Raw genomic sequence first — 12,515 nt, 5'->3', positions numbered from 1 at the left:
GGAAAGGCTGATATTCACTGTTTGGACTTGCGTGCTGGTGTGAGGCTGTAGGGGAAGCTTTCCTGTAAGATGGTTATCAAGAGGGGCTACCTGATGTGTGTTCTTCTGAAGGAAAAATCAGTTGTTTCAAGCCTGGACTGACAGAAGAGGTGAGATCCAAGCTGCAGGGCAGGTGGATGTCTGGGGAAATCTAATCTGGAAGATTAGATGTGTCAGGAATTTTAGGGGAGAAGACTCGATGGCACATATGCTGCTTTCCCAGCTGTGTTACTGCTGCATCGTGGTACCTGGATATGTGAGTAGTTGCGCGAGAGATGGGTCAGCTTTCTGACAGTAGGAAGTGGCAACACCAGAAGTTATGGTGAGCACCAAGCTCATGGACTACTGATTGATCTGGCAAGCTAGTGGGAGTAGTGTTAATTTGTTGTGGTACAAAAACGAGCCCCTTCCAGTACCTTCGGGGGCATGGGGAAGGGTGGCACACGGTGCGGATAAGGAAGCTCAACCCGCTTGGTGCTCCTGGGCACCCATTTGTGGCCTCCTGGCTGCTGGGAGCGTTGGCTGCAGCTGCACCTGAGGCTCGGCAGAGCCAGGGTGGGCCTGAAGGAGAGGCAGCAGGGGGCGAGCTGGTTTTTGTCAACGAAATATTAAGGAAATACATCTGAAAGAAAAAGGTGGAAGTGAGGGGTGGATGAGAGCTGGCTTGGACGAGGTCTATCTATCCTTTGCCTTTTTCCTTTTTTTTTATTTTCAGGGCGGCCGGGGGGTGCACCCAGCTGGCCCCTCGTACCGCAGGGGGACACCGCTGGGCCGTGAGGAGCTCCCCTGGGTCCCCTTCCCGCCCAGCCCGCTCCCCTCAGCGGCGCGGACTACATTTCCCGTCACCCCCCGCGCGCCGCCGCCGGCTCCCCGCGGGGGCGGGGGCTGCCGGGAACTGTAGTCCCGGCGGCGGCGCCCCTCCCTCGCGGGCTGTGGCCACGCGCGGCGGTTCCGCTTCCCCCTCCGGCTCCTGCCGCCGCCGCCGCCTCGGTGGGTGCCGCCGCCGCCATTGCAGAGGCGCCGTGTGGCGGCCGCGCCCCGCTGCCCCGCTCGCCCTTCCCCGAGGCGGCCGGCGCCGCCTCAGCCCGGTGAGTGCCCGGCTCCCACCTGCCGGCCCCGCCGCCCCTTTGTGGGGCCCTCCCGGGCCTGCGGCGGCGGCGCCGGCCCCGTTTGCAGGGCGCTGCGGGAAGGGGCCGCGGCGTCGCCTCCTGGGGCCCGGGAGGGAGCGGGAGCGGGATCGGCCCGGCCCGGCCCAGCCCGGCCGTGAGGGGGCTCGGGGCGGCGGCGCTGCGCTCTGAGGGGCCTTCGCTGCCCCGCGGGGGGGGGGGTGTGTAGGGGGAAGCAGCGGGATATTTGTGGTACAAACGCTGGAAAAAACTCGTTCGGAGCCGTTTCCGCAGGCCAGGTGCCGCGCAGGCTGGGAACCGGGTTCTTTGTGGCCGGGCAGGGGGCACGATCCTGCCCCCGGAGCTGCCTCCCGGCTCCTGCCGCTGCTCTGTCACCAGCCGCCGGCAGGGCCCGAGGGGGCGGTGAGGGCGGCTCTAGCCTGAGCTGGGGGCCTGGTGCCTGTGAGCAACCTCCCGGAGGTTTGTCTGGGAGCCCGGAGGCCATCAGCTGGCCTTCAGGCCACAGGCAGCAGCATCATCATCGTCATCCGTCGGTGCTGTGCCTCTGACGGTGAGGGGGGGCTGCGGCTGCTTAACAGTCCTTTTTGGAGGTATCACGATGACCAGCACGGTAAGCTGTCATTCTGGCACTGCATACAGTGTTTTTTTATTATTTTTATTTTTATCCTCTTATTTCTGTGTTTTTCTGGGTTTGCCCTTTTTTTTTTTTTTTTTTTTTTTTTTTTTTTTTTTATGCTTGACAAAGCAGGCTTGCTCTTTTAAAAGTCTAGGCTGTACTTTTCGGTGTGGACTGACTTCAGGGTGTGCATCCCGGAGTGGTGCCTCCCCCCCCCAAAAAAAGGGAACTGGCTACTTCGTGGTTCACTTTCTTCCTTTAGGAGATGGAGGTGATTTAACTCGCAGAGATACTGTGGAAGCAGGCTACAAAACATCCACATGTAACCAAATGCGCTGTTCCAGACTTATGTTACCGGAGAGTGGACGGATTAGGTCTTTTATTATTACAGACTAATAGACTGAAATAGAAGCAGTGCAGAAGCTGAAAACGTAAAGCCTTTGCATTATGAGTTTTTTAGTAGAATCTCTAAAGGAATTGGAATGTCAGAATTTAAGTCAGAATCCACCAAGCGATGTTTTAGAGGAAGGAGAAGCCATCCTCTGAAGTCTACTGGTTGGATACTTCTGTTTTTGAGGCTAGAATAGAAATGCTAAAGAAACAGTAACATAGAGTCTCTGAGCTACCTTGCATGTGGGATCAGTGTCTGCTCTGTGCAGATGTCATAATTAAAAATGTTGGGCGACTAAATGGGCAACAACAGAAATGTCTGCCAGCATCTGTTGTATGTATTTTGAAGTTTTAACAGAGGGCAACGTGTTTCGGTGAGCTGGAGGCACGCACGCTCTGAGCTGCTCTGGGGCAGCTTGTCAGGGGCTGATTTACTGGGATGAAATTTGGGCCCGGTTACAACTCGCCCGGTTGGCCAACCTGGGGAGATTTGTTCCGGAGGCACCTGCTCTCATTTCCTCTCCGGGATGGATGCTGGAGTGAATGGGTGAATGCTTTGACCATGTATGGCAGGTCTCATCTTGTGCTTATTTTAAAATGTGTCCTTTTAAAAACTCATGCATGCTTGCATTGTTTCAGTCAGCCTTTCAGTTGCATTTAAAAGGGAAAACTCAAGCACCTTGGGTTCCTAAATAACTTTAGGAAAGGCGGTAAGGGTATTGATGCTTCTGAGTTTGTCCTTGTGCCGGTATAAAGGCTGTAGGGATGTGAGCGTAGGTCTGTGTGTTTCACTAATAAGAGCTACTTCTGCTTTAGAGTTCTTCCGTCAGTCTTGTTTAAATTTAACCTTTTATCTGTTTTCTGTGTTAGGAGGTTTCTGAGGCGCTGAGAGCTTCCCTGAGAGTTTTGTGCCAGTGTATTCAGTCACGCTTATTGACATGCCTGTGCGTAGCCACAACAAAGAAAAAGTGACTTGTTTTGAAAACAAATTGTAGTTACAGGGACACCGCTCTCAATGGCTGGGCCCACTGCTAACAGAGCAAAGATCAGTTTCTGGGGTCAGAAACTGGGACTCGAGAAGAAAGCATTGAAAGTGAGTTGGCTCCCCGAAGAAACCAGGGGGAAAAGATAGTGGAGGTGCAGAGGTGGGGTGAGCAGGAGGAGGGTGAGTTCCTCAGCAGCCAGAAAAAACGCGTGCAGGGCTGCTGCCAGCTCAGCTCAGCCACGAGACATTTGAGAAACTGCATTTTCAAGCTCTTCAAGCACCCATGTTTAATGTAAAACAGCTTCTGCTGGTGATGTTTTGTGAAAAATAAAGTGAATTCTGCATTTTGATTATAGTGATTGGATGAGTTTGCTTGCTGTAATTGAGATGGTTCCATGAGAATAATGGGCCTGGACCAGATTTGAGCTGATCAAATAGGTTCCTCTCAAGCTGGATTAATAGCGATGTAGTAATACCAGTACTAGGACTTGTCTCTGGAGCAGCAGCAGCAGCAGGCTGATTGCAGAGACACAGAGCTAATGCACTCTCCTGAATCACAGCGCTGCTGGAACTTGGGAAAAGGTGCAAGTGAGTCGCCAAAAGAAGGCAGTTGTAGATCTTTCTCTCATTTTTTCTAGAAACTTGATTACTGGGACCAGTTCTCTTTTCTCATCAAAGCAGAGGCACTGTCCTGGAGTGGGGGAGGGATTCGGAAAGACTGCAGCCTGCTCAATTTTCAGTTTTCCGAGGAGACACCTCCTTCCTCAGTCTAAATCAAGTTTGGCCCAAAACTTCAGGAGTTTTGTAGTTACACACTGTTGTCTTGGAGAGGTTTCTGTACCTGCTGTGGTAGCTGAACAAACGTTTCCAGTAAGTTGGATGTTGCAAACACTGAGGTTACTTACTGCTCCTTGCCCTGTGAAGTGTAGCGCTGTTAAAGATAACTAATCAGCCCAAGTGCGTGAATGCCAGGCTGAGCTACTCGGCTGAGTCTCAGAAACGATAAATGCAGCACTTGGCCCAATGCAGGATTGATTCTGTGTCCCAGCAAGGTCGGTTTGAGTGGGGAGGCGTCTCAGGCAAGCTCTGAGAGTTTGCAGGACTTGACGTTGCTAAGGGTAAGAAGAGCTCATCATTTGTATCCAGGCCTTGCTGTGCTGCTCGTGGCCTGTGAGGTCTCCAAGTGTGGTTTTGTGTCAAGTCGTGCTTTGCTTTAGCTGGAAAATGTGTTTTGACCGATCAGTGGTGTGCCTGAAACAGGTGGAACCCCTAGTTTGGGCCTTGTTCTGTATCTGACTCAGTAGGTTTTTTAAGTTGATTGTTCTTTCTCTGTTTTCCCAGCTGGGAACTGGAATTAATCAGGCTTTGAAAATGCTTCTCCTCGCTGAGAGGTAACTGTGGGCATGCCTTAGCTCCCAGCCCAATACTGGCGGCACTTCACTCGCCTTCCTGAGCTGCTGGGGAGGACCGGCTTGCTGGACAACCTGCTGGGGTTTTCTCTGTGGGTCTTGGATGGAAACTTTTTTTTTTTTTTTTTTTTAACTAGCTTCTAGCAAACAGCTATTTGATGTGAAACTTCACCTTTTATCACTCTTGAGGCAGAAACTTGTCATCTCGGAACTGCATTTGCAGAATATTGACCTTTGCTAAACTCTTCTGCTTCTGGCATCCTCCTCCAGAGCCTGGCATGGGAGGAAGCTCGGGTCCTTTCCCCAGGCAGCTGAATCTTAGTGCCCTGCTCCGAGCTGCTACAGCGCTGAAGTTGTACGAGGGTCTGGCACATGCAGGGCAGTTCTGCTCTCCGTGAGGTTAGGAATGCACCTTTAAAATTAACATTTTTTCTGTTTATAAATTTCAAAGTGCTTCTAAAAATTTTTGCTTCCTCTTCTAATTGTGATAAATGATCACATTTCACATAATGATGTACTGGTGCTTAGAACGTGTTTTAATGAACACCCCTTGCTAGGGGAATGTAATACTACTCCTAGAAAGCTCTGTGCAGTGGATAGGTTCTCTTTTCCCAAAAGATGTAAGCCTAGCATTGGTGTGGGTGTGTTGTCTGTGGATGGTGAGTAAAGAAGAAAACAGGCTCTGAGAAAAGCAGCAGTGTTTGGTTATTTGTGCGTGAGCATCTGCAGATATTAAGCTTTGAAAAAAAGACATCTCTGCCACAGCTGTGCAAAGGTGGGCTTTGGATAAAGATGATACATTGCCATGGCAGATTTCCATCACTGTTCCTGTCAAAAATTTCAGTTGTTGTTTAGTCCTGGATCAATACCAGTATGTCTGCTCAAATACACAAATTTCTTGTCCTGTAGTTGACCAGTATAAAAGCGGAAGCTCCCTTGAAACGAGTTTGTCCAAAGCTGTATGCATGAATTTGGTACTGAAATCCTGAATGTTGTCCTGGAGGATATGTGGTTACCTGCTGCCAGCACTGGTGTTGTTTGAATCTTTGTTCTCTAGCTCTATGCTAATTAGCAAAAATTGTGTCCTATCTGTAAAGGAGTTATTTTGATAAGACAGGTTTAATTCTTTCTAATGCTGGAGTTTCGTTTCAAGGACAAGCATCTGTAGGAAGGAGTCAACGTGTTAGGGCAACCGTGCTTTACAAGCGGTATGCTGCATGAAGAAAGGGATTTAGCGTAACGTGAACCAGAATAAGGGCAGCTGGCAGGTGTGCTAAGGGCTGGGAATGCACTAACAAGGCTTTCCAATTCAGCCTCTGCTTTTTTCTGAAGTTTCCTGCTGCTGCTTTAGTTGCTGGTCCTGGATGTTTGACTCATTGTGTACCCACAGGAATTTACAACTGTCAGCACACAGAGAGAGGCTTTCCCTTAGCTTCTTTCACCAGTGAAGTTAGAGCTTTATCCAGTGCTGTGGGGTTTGGTTTGGAAATGAATGTAATACTTCGAGTTGTATCTGTTCTTCATTTACAGTCTGTCCAGAAGTGTTTCTGCTACCAGGGTTATCTCTTGGACAAGAGAGAGAAAAGACTGTTTCCAGAAGATGCTTTATAAATCACCTTTGAATGTTTAATAAGCTCTTCCCTCTTGGAAAGGTCTCTGAAGTGGGAGCCTGGAGGAACAAAAGCGAAAATCGCTCTCTCCTCAGCCTGTCTCCTGCAAAATGCCACCCTCTTGGAAAGAGTTCTGGGGTTTGGGGCCTCGTTATGCTGAGGCTGGGAAGTCAGCATTGGTGAGCTGGGAGCGTGCAGAGACCACGTAGTTCAACAAGTCACGGTGCCGTGGCAGATGTGAGGGATTTTAATTTTTCTTCTGCTCATGTGGCTTGGGAATAGAGAACAGCACTAGGGTTAGTTGTCAGCTTGGGCAGCTTCAAAATGTTTGTATCTGAGCTTGGTCGCCTTCTGAACCCGAGGCTCTAAATGATTTAGGATGGCTGATACAAGGTTTGCTGCTTTTGAGCTAACACAGTGACTGAAATGGTGAAATGCTCGATGTTTTATACTGGTATTCAACATGCTGAGGGTCTAAGATGCAAGGGTGCTGTTCAGTACTACACTAGGTCAATACGAGAGCTAGCTCTTTGGGTCGGAGCGGGGAAGGGAAGAGTGGTGCTCTTCCCTGGCCCCAAACCAGCTGTTTCTACCCACTCCCCCAGGCTAATGCTGTGGCTTCCCTGACTGCAGCGATCTGCATCACGGAACTAAATTTCTGCAGAAGGAAGCGCTGATCTTAAACTTGGCTTGAAAGGTTTGCTCCTCGATCTGACACTAATGGCCCCATTTATAACAGGAGGAAACTTGCACGTGGAGCAATGAACAAACTGGTTGTTATTTGTAGAGTTCTTTACAAAATGTTACCACTTTTTTCTATGGCACAGAAAGCAAACTTCTGACAGTAAAATGACGGGCTGCTTTGGGAGAGGCCTTTTCAAGGTGCAAAATGCTAGCACAGTTACAGAAACAAGCTGTAAAACGCTTGGTTTTTAGAGTTGGGATGTAGTCACTTAGCGTACGTAGGCTTGGTGAAATCTTTTCTGCTGCCCCCTAGCTTTTTTCCCACTCTGGGATGCAAGTAAGCTCAGGATTTTCAGCGATTTAGCAGCAAGAGCAGTTAATTTTAACCTGGTGCTAGCGTGCTGAGGCTCTGATACTCCCGTCCAAGCTGAGCACTGAGGAGCAGAGGCAATTCCTCGGGGCAGGGAACCTTGACTTACTTGCTGGGGTCTTACACGTGTGGAGCAGTAGTGGTTTGGTCTGGCTTCTCTTTGCTAACAGTGCTGAGATTTTTAGCTCCCAGTCTCTTTTTCCACGTAGCCAGTGGAAATGGAAGCAAAACCTTCAGACCAGTTTGGCACAGTGTGGGTGCTTTCTTCATAAGCACGACTGCGCGTTTTGGTCCGTGGTTGTGCTGTCTTTTATTTTCTTATTTATTTAGAAGTTATTCCCCTGTGAAATACTTCATCTGTTGTGAGGACTAATTCTCGTCCTCCTTGGTTGGGCGTGTGCTGGAAGGTCCTGTGTTCTCCCTGCAGCACCGGTGAGTCTGCCTCTGCTAGGTAAAACGGGGCTGAGTGTTACCCGCCTGGAAGAAGTTAAGACATCTGGGAAACCTCTGTGATAGCACATCACAGCAATATTGCTGGAGCTTGGAGCAGCCAATGTAACGAAATTTTAGTGTCTTGTAAGAAAAAAAAAAAAGGGTAAGAAAGGTGGCAATAAACCAGAAGAATGGAGGATAAGTGAAAATATCAAAATGAAATGATCTTTTAATATATTTTAATTCATGCTTGCGATGAGTTTGGTACTCCAGCAACACAGCATTTGCATTAACTAATGGATTTAAATGATTTTCCCTCATTCCCTCATTGCTGCTCAGCAGTAATTGTCAGACGTTTTCTTGATACTGACTTGTGTCTTGTCAGACTAAGCACAGCTTGGTGGGAGATTTACTCTGCCCTGGAAGGGAAGATCTTTGGGAGGAGGTCTGTGGCAGCGCTTTGCTACCAGGGCTTACTTAGCAAAGGGACTGCCAATGGCTGGGCTTTACTTTATCACTTCCAAAGCCAGCAGGCCATAGTAAGATGCTAACTTTCTAAGCTAAAAAAGGTGTGTTAACTGGAGAAAACATCTTGTTTCAAGAGTCTTGCTCAAGACCGAAAGTAGGTGCAACTCTTGTTCCATCTTGCTCTGATTAACGGAGCGACTGTTTCCTATGCTGCTGGAACGGCTTTCTCTTCGTAACCCCTAACGTAATTGTCCTTTTGGCAGTACCTTGCCAGTAATCCTCAAAACCAGAGGTTTTAGTTGTCCCTTCCTCTTGTTCGTGCTGTTTTATTTAACCAGGTGCAGGCGTCAGCAGGCTTCGCACCGTTGCACTCACGCACACCTGCGGGGCAGGGGCCGAGTTGCATTTCCAGTGACCGGTGTGGTGACAGGCTGGTGGTGAGTGACTGCTTGGCCAGATAACTTGTGGGCTTTCTCTTTACTAGTGAGTTTAATAGAGATCTTTATCTCTGTTTTACTCTTTAGCAATTGCTTGCTGAAGTTCGCTTCCTGTTTTCTTAACAGAATTGAAAGGACCTGAGAAAATTTTCCCTTAGGTGACAAACCCTTGGGAAGTTGATCATATCTAGAGGTATTATATTAGGGCTAACTTCATGGTTACCATACATCCTATGAGAAGAGATTTAAGAAAAATAAAACCTGTATTTAAAAAAGTGTTTGAACGTTTATAGTTGCAGATTTGTAAGCCTTCTATGCTGACTTGTCGCAGAAGAAATATTTCATGCCCTAGTTGCTGTGCTCAGACTGACTAGTAGCATCTAGTAGAGTTACACGTGAAAATCAGAGGCAGGGTTTGGAAGGCACCGAGGTACTTGTGCTGGGTCAGGCTGTGGGCGTGTCGCCTGGTGCACTGACTTCTCTTACTTCTATTGGAATAAATGGCTTTAATTTCTTTAATCGGGGTGGTATGTGTGTGTGGAAGGACACTTCTGTTTTGTGGATGAAGTTTTGTGTTTTGTAGCTGTTGGTTGTTAGTGTTCCGAGTCTGTTTTATGCGAGTTCAGTCTCATCCTCACGGACATCTCCAGCAGCATTGCAGTTGCCCAGCTGTTGCTGGAGCCGAGCTAATGAGGCAAAATGAGAGCTGAGAATTGGATCCTTTTCTGTAATCCCTGAGCCTCTCAAAAAGGCATTTTCAGAAGCTTTACTCCTGCTCTGTTAACATTTTGGTGAAAGGTATCATTCTGCTCGTAAGAAGTTAATTCCTTCTTTATTGAGCAGGTATGCAGTTCCAGTATACAGAGCTGGTAGGGCTACTTCATTTTAACCTTATCCAAGTGCTGTCCTTTTATTTATTTATTTTTATGTGAGCTGGCCTGACACTGGTTTTTATTGTTTGCCTGCCTTTGGCTCTATTATCTTTTCAAGCCCCTTTTAAAACAGGCTACTGGCTCTGAGAGACAGATAAGGATTTGTTGGTTCTTGAGCCTCTGAGTTTTTCTTAAAACATTTTTTGTTTGTTCAGATTTGGTTTTCTCCCTCTGCCTTTGGAGGAAAAAAACCCCTACAGTCTCACAGCCCTTACGAGTTTGCTGCACAGCACTGAGCTTCCTTGCCCAGCTATCCCAGGCCTTGAAGCTCAGCTGATACCTGAAATGTTAATTGTGTAAAACACCCCGAGAAACCACTCTGAATGTTGAGTTTGATAGGATTGCATTTATGGCTATTAACATCTTAGATAAGTTAAGCAACCCGTAAGAGGGGTGCCCAAAGACGATCTGTCACCAGGAGTAGACACCTCACACAAAGATGTTTTACTCTTTCTTTTAAAAACTATTTTGCCTTGGTTTCACATACACTGCTTCTGTGTTAAATTCTTGTCGTAATTAGTATAGTGACATCAATAGGAGCAGATTTTCAAAGGCCTTTGCAGCTTCCGAAGTTCAATATTCTGTCAACTGTTTCAATATTATTTTAACTTGGCAGCTTCCCTTGGAAGCTCTCCTGCTTCACAGCGTGCTGGTTATCCTGTTTAGCTGTAGCTTGCACAGTATTTTGTCTATTCAGTGGTGACCGTGTTCCTCGCTTTGTACTTCTGTTTCTAAAAAGTGTTTCATTCTTGAGCTGTAAAATCTATTTTTATGGTTCTGGTGCTGCAGCATCCTATAGGAACAGCTGGAGATAGTTAGAGGTAATGCGTGTCTAGAGCTCCACCAGAAAAACGGGGGGAAAGTAGAAATGTCTGAGAAGAGTGCCGATGTAAAAAAAAAAGTTGTGTTACAACACTGAACGTTTGCTGGACCGCTCACGATCGGTATTTAAATCATCACATGCATATCAGGAGTTGGACTCGATGGTCCGTATGGGTCCCTTCGTACGTAGGATATTCTGTGATTCTACGATTTCCATACGTGTATACTTATATTTTTATTATGTTTGATTGTGAGCTGAAAGATGCCTATCCTAGTGGTTGTAAACACAGAAGTTAGAAAATTAGTTTTTTAAATACAAGACTCATTTCTGATATCCCTTTTTGGAGTGTAAATTGATGAACATGATGTTCTTTCCAGGTTCAAAATGAGTGCCTTGGCTCCCTGAAACACACACGAGAACGTTTGCCTAAATTTTAGGGACTTGCTGCATTAAACTGTGGAATAACGTGGCACTTCTGTAATTGTGCGTGTTTTAAAAGTAGCTACAAACCAAATGTATCAGAGCATGCAAGACAAACCCGGCAAGTGTTGTGAGTCCCGGAGTGTGGAGGCAGGTGAGCAATTTACAGGGCCAGTTTGCTCAGCTCCTTTCTTGTGTTTTAGGTGGTAACAGTTCACTGCTACTCTGTTGAACACAAAATTACAGATAGGAAGAGGTGTGTGCATGTACTGCTTCAAAATCCATGTTGATTTGAGATGTGACAGCTACAGTTTGTGCCTTTTGTCCTATCTATTGCAGTCTGAATTAACGGGGAAGGGTGGGTGATGATGTTGTGCCAGTGACTGCAGAATTTCCTTGTATGCCCTGTGTAGATGACCTTCACTTTTGCTAGTAAGGTTAAAGATAGTAGGATAAATCTGCTAATCATTCATATAAAACCTGTGAACCTTTACACTTCAGAAGTGAAGTTCTTCCTTAATGGGATAAGCTCGAAATGCACAGCAAGCTAACTGTGGGTGCAAATAGTGCTAGTGAGGTTTTGTAGCCGAAGCCCTGGGGGTTTTACTGGTGCCATCCTGCAGTCCTGAGGCACTGCCGCTAGAGGAAGGTTGGGGTGACCCTTCCTGAATGTTTTGCTTTCTCATGGATTTTCTGCTAAACTCACAGCCTCGCTTGCTGCCTTGAGATCTCCAAGCAGGGCAGCTGAGGCAGTGAGAGCGCTGGTGGCCGTGGTGCTCTGCGGGCTCGGTGTGACGGCGCTCGTTGGCGTCTGCAGGTCCTTCTGGCAGTGGTCGGGTCTAGGAGCTGTGTTGCTGCGAGGGCTCAGAGCTCGGTGCTGCTAATGGCGTTTCTAGCTCGTGGTGAGTGAACTTCCCCAGTGCAGAGGTGGTGATGCTTCAGGGAACGCTTCTCCTGTAGGAATTCAGTTGCTGAAGAAGTCGTCGGACACTGACGTGCTCGGAGCATGAGCAGCGTCTGTGACAGCCCCGCTCCACGCCACCGGAGTCACCCGGCTGGTGTTTGGGGGTTTCTGCTGCTGGGAACTGCAGTTAAAGCAAGCGTTGGCCAACCCCTAGAGTGAAACAAAAGCTCCATTCTTCGTGTATGCAGGGAGCTACTTCTCTCTTCCCTTCATCTTTTTCCCTGATTTCTTTTCCCCTTGACAGCTCTGTTGGCGTAGTGGGCAAGTGATGGATCCCTAAAGGCCGGATCTTTTTTCCTTCCTCACCTTGCTGATACACGCTGCGTTTCCTGCTCCTTTTCTTATTGGGCCTCCAGTTTGGATGGGTGGGCTGTGGTCTTGTAAACCATCATCCTGGATTTGGGAGGTTAAAAACCATTCTGCTTTCTACCGGAGTTACTGGTGCTCTCTCTACGCCGCACCAGTAGCCTGCCACTTTTAGGGAGGTGTCAGTGACACTGTGAGTGGCAATTGGGTTACAGCAGCTGTGCGTGCTGTTGGAGATGTGTAGGTGCCTCCTGCAGGTAGCCTACCCTTTATTCAAATAACTTTTGCTCTGGAATGTGTGATCCCTCCCTGCCTGTAAATGCCGGGTTTAATTAAGAGAGAATCTCAAGGATGAGATACAGCCTCCAATTTTTTTTTTCCTTGTAAACTTTCCCTACTTGCCTTTTTCCCCATTCTCCTTTGATCTTCAGAAGATCTCAGCTCGTGAAAATAAAGGCTCTGAAGAGTCTTCTAGTTAAAGAAATGTGAGTAAGCACAAACAA

General features: G+C 47.7%; 1 protein-coding gene across 1 annotated transcript in view; it reads left to right on the top strand.

Annotated features, from left to right (window-relative positions):
* The first annotated feature begins 992 nt into the window (after positions 1-992).
* The window catches only part of PAK2 (p21 (RAC1) activated kinase 2), a 43,512-nt gene continuing 31,989 nt past the window's right edge, over positions 993-12,515 (top strand). The window contains exon 1 of the mRNA XM_035334280.1: positions 993-1,127. The gene's annotated coding sequence lies outside the window, so the exon portion shown is untranslated. The remainder of the gene's footprint in view (positions 1,128-12,515) is intronic.

This window comes from Oxyura jamaicensis, chromosome 9 (genome assembly GCF_011077185.1).
Source record: "Oxyura jamaicensis isolate SHBP4307 breed ruddy duck chromosome 9, BPBGC_Ojam_1.0, whole genome shotgun sequence".
Lineage (NCBI taxonomy): Eukaryota > Metazoa > Chordata > Aves > Anseriformes > Anatidae > Oxyura > Oxyura jamaicensis.
This window is presented reverse-complemented; position numbering and strand designations above follow the sequence as displayed.